Genomic DNA, 3913 nt, shown 5'->3' with positions numbered 1-3913 from the left:
GCAGAGCTAGAGGAAGTGACCACTGAGCTCACAGAGTTCACTGCCCACACCCCCATTCTACAGATGAAGAAACAAAGGCCAAGCAGCCAAGGACATGCTGCTCTTTAATGCTGGCCTCTGTTGGGCATACCAAGTGATGAGCTGCACTGAAGGGCCTGAGAGGGGGCTCTGGGGTCAGACAGCTTGGGTTCAAGTCCCCCCCCCTGCCATTTACTAGCTGTGTGATTAATGACTGTCCTTCCTGTATAGTGCCACCTCATTTGTTTGTCATGAACACAGAGTTCCTTCAACAGCAGGACAGAATTCTTTAAAGGTTTGCTGTTGCTTTTGTTACTATTATCACCAAGTGAACCCTGAAATGAAGAACAAAGACAGCAAGATTTTTTATTTTAAAAGATTTTAAAATACGATGATGACTGTTTGATTTAATCTATTCAAGTTTGCATTTGACCCTTATTAACAACTGCACAATGGATGACTTTTGAGGAAATGTTACTTCATGTCTTTAATTCTCACTAACTACACAGGCTATTCAACAGGAAGCAATTTTTTTTCCAGGAAGAGGGACAAAAAGTTAACAATATCTCTGTACCTCTCGGTTCCCAGTGAGTTGGTTGTGATCTGTCAACCCAACTTTGGGGAAATGCCCGCTCCTCCTGGGCTCGCTGCACTGCCACGTGGCCTCCAGGGGGCGATTTACCCCCACAGGAATCCAGTATCTTGGTTCATATCTTTGCTTCAGATCCCTCAAGGACTGCCCATGCACCAGGGCCCCATCTGCCCCGCCAGTCTCACCTGCTGGCCTCCAGGAAACTATCCTGGGTCTCAACCATCCTCTGTTCCTATGCCCGCCCCACTACTCTTCATTTTGTCCTTCAAGTGTGGGCTCCTGTGGCTTGCCACCAAGCAGGGGTCTCCCAGTCCTCCACCTTGGGGAACTGCATCGTCCTGCACAGTGCCTAGCGAACCTGTGTGGAGGCCGGAAGAATACAGAACAACAGGTGCTCAGAGGGGCTGCCTTTCCCAATGCAGGAGCCCTGGAGAGCTTTCTCCCAGCTGGTTATTCACAGGCGCTGAAGCTGTGGAATCTCGATCTTACCAATTTAAAGGGCATCATCACTAATTACAAAAGAAATCATTTTTTCAGTAGCAAAAGGAGAAAAGACTTTGTGCCCCATGCCCCCATCTTTCTTCCTCCGCCTTCAGAGGTGATTCTCACTCTCTGGGCAAGGGTAGAAAGCAACAAACAGAATATTATTTTTTAATGATTCTTCTTTCCCACTCTGAAGATTGCATCCCAAGACTGATGAAGGCTAGGATGGTTTGGCTTCCCTGTACTGAGTATTCAGAGGCTCAGGGTGGAGGGGTTTAGGGAGATAATTCAGCATTATGGAACCAAACAGAGACATTAAAAGGTTCTACTCTAAACAGAAAGGAAGCAGGATGCTATAGAAATGGGAAAACCATCATTGGAAATGAAATAACGAGTTACAAGACAATAAACATGAAGATGTAAAAAAGAAAAAGTATATCAAAATACAAAAATGTGGGAAAGGGAGACGGTAGCAAGAAAAGATAGATTTTTTTCTCTTTCTTTTTCCTTTTTCTCATTATTCTTAGGATGTGTTGGAGCCTACGTGATTATCAGTCTAAAGGAAATAGATATGATAATGGGTTGATATACTTGAAAAATAGGGTAACCACAAATCGAAAGCATATAATAGAGTTGAAAAAAAAAACCAAAAAAGAAACAAACTCTAAATGGCTTAAAGACTTAAACATTAGACAAGACGCTAAAAAACTCTCAGAAGAAAACATAGGCAAAACATTATTTGACATATATCTCAGCAGTGTTTTCCTAGGGCAATCCACCCAAGCAACAGAAAATAAAAGCCAAAATAAACAAATGGGACCTAGTTACACCTATCAGCTATTTCAAAGCAATAGAAACCATAAGCAAAATGAAAAGACAACCTATGGAATGTGAGAAAATATTTGCAAAAGATGAGACTGAACATGGCTTAACTTGTAGACTATAAAAATAGTTCATACAACTTAATAAGAAAAAAAAATAAACAACCCAATCCAAAAATGGGCAGAACAACTAAACAAGCAATTCTCCAATGAAGATATACAAATGGCCAATAGGCATATGAAAAAAAGGCACAATATCGCTAATTATCTTAGAAATGCAAATCAAAACTACAATAAGTTATCATCTCACACTACTCAGAATGGCCACCATTCAAACATCCACTCACCATAGATGCTGGAGAGGCTTGGAGAAAAGGGAACCCTCCTACATTATTGCTGGGAATGTAGTTTGGTGAAGCCAATGTGGAAAACAATATGGAGATACCTCAAAAGACTAAAAAAAAGACATCATTTGATCCAGCAATCCCACTCCTGGGCATATATCCAGAGGGCACCTTAATTTCAAAATATACCTGCACCCCAATGTTCATAGCAGCATTGTTTTCAATGACCAAGACATAGAAGCAACCTAAACGCCCACTGACAAATGACTGGATAAAGATGTAGTATTTAGATATAAAAGAATATTACTCAGTTGTAACAAAGAAGGAAATAATGCCATTTACAGCAACATGGATGGACTTGGAGATTATCACACTAAAGTGAAATAACTCAGACAAAGACAAGTAACATATGATACCACTTATATGTGGAATTTTTAAAAAAGATACAAATAAACTTATTTACAAAACAAAAACAGACTCACAGACTTAGAAAACAAACTTAGGAGTTTGGGATTAACAATTACAAACTACTATATGTAAAACAGACAAACAGCAAGGATTCACTGTAGAACACAGGGGAAAATGTTCAGTATCTTGCAACCTATAATGGAAAAGATCCTGAAAAAGAATAGACTATGTATATGTACAACTGAATCACTATGCTGTATACCTGAAACTAACAAAACAGCTGTATATCTGAAACTAACTAAACATTGTAAATCAACCACATTTCAATTTAAAAAAAAAGATAAGCTCTAAATAGCTGTATTCAAAGAAAATCTTCAAATCTTACCTCCTACAAAAAGTAAAATGGGAAGCTTGAGCAGGACCAAATTATACTGAATGAGAGGTTACATACCTTCTCCAGCACGTGGCCCATGGTACACATACATCGTGTTTTCCTTCAGGTAAGAATGGCCCTTACTGCCCAGGGAGCGAGTCCTGCTGGGACAAGGCCTCTGTGGCAGTGGCCTCCTTGTCACCGCTCCATCTCACCAGAAGGCCAGGGTTTTCAGAGGGGAGGGAACACAGAGCTCATACACTTCAGATATATTTCCTGAGAAAAACTGTGGAAAGACCAAATTCACCTGCAGTGCAGGAAACATGAGCACGGCCCCTAAGCAGACTGACAAACCCGAAGCAAGACGGCCCGATGTTCACATCGGAACCAGAACAAAAACCGTCTGGCCCCAGTTAAACGATCACCATCTCACCTGCAATGAACTGTTCGTACTCATTGTCAGGGATGTTTCTGTTGAGACTTGAGAGATCAAAAAAGTCAGACCAGGGAATCCGGACCTGGTGGATGTCCAGGCTCTGCCAATGGTAGAGGCGGCCCCAAGGGGGTATCACCAGCACCGACTCTTCCATTTTCAGCAGGGTCTTCAGGAGGAAGGCGATGTGGATACAGACGCCCCTACGGAGGCTGAAGCCCTCCGGAGGGTTGACATAACACAGAAGGTACCTGGCAGGGAGCAAAGGAGAGCGGGTCTTCAGAGCCAGGTCTCTGCACAGGAATCCCGGCTTAGATAGAACAGATACAATGGGAATCTCTGCACAGCACATGGCCTAGACTCAAGACACGTTCAGCAGCTTCTGGTTTGTATAGTGGAGGCACTGCCCACCGATCTCTGTGTGGCCAATTATTTCGAGTC

At 42.3% G+C, this 3913-nt stretch overlaps 1 long non-coding RNA gene across 1 annotated transcript; it reads right to left on the bottom strand.

The window, feature by feature from the left end:
* Positions 1-303: 303 nt before the first annotated feature.
* On the bottom strand, positions 304-3655 carry LOC140693949 (uncharacterized). Its single transcript, XR_012069666.1, has 3 exons — positions 3473-3655; positions 3118-3325; positions 304-353 (listed from the first exon to the last, which is right to left on the bottom strand). It is a non-coding gene; the product is annotated as an uncharacterized lncRNA (long non-coding RNA).
* Between the last annotated feature and the right edge of the window lie 258 nt (positions 3656-3913).

The sequence above is a fragment of the Vicugna pacos genome, unplaced genomic scaffold, assembly GCF_048564905.1.
Source record: "Vicugna pacos unplaced genomic scaffold, VicPac4 scaffold_20, whole genome shotgun sequence".
In the NCBI taxonomy this organism is placed as follows: Eukaryota; Metazoa; Chordata; class Mammalia; order Artiodactyla; family Camelidae; genus Vicugna; species Vicugna pacos.
This window is presented reverse-complemented; position numbering and strand designations above follow the sequence as displayed.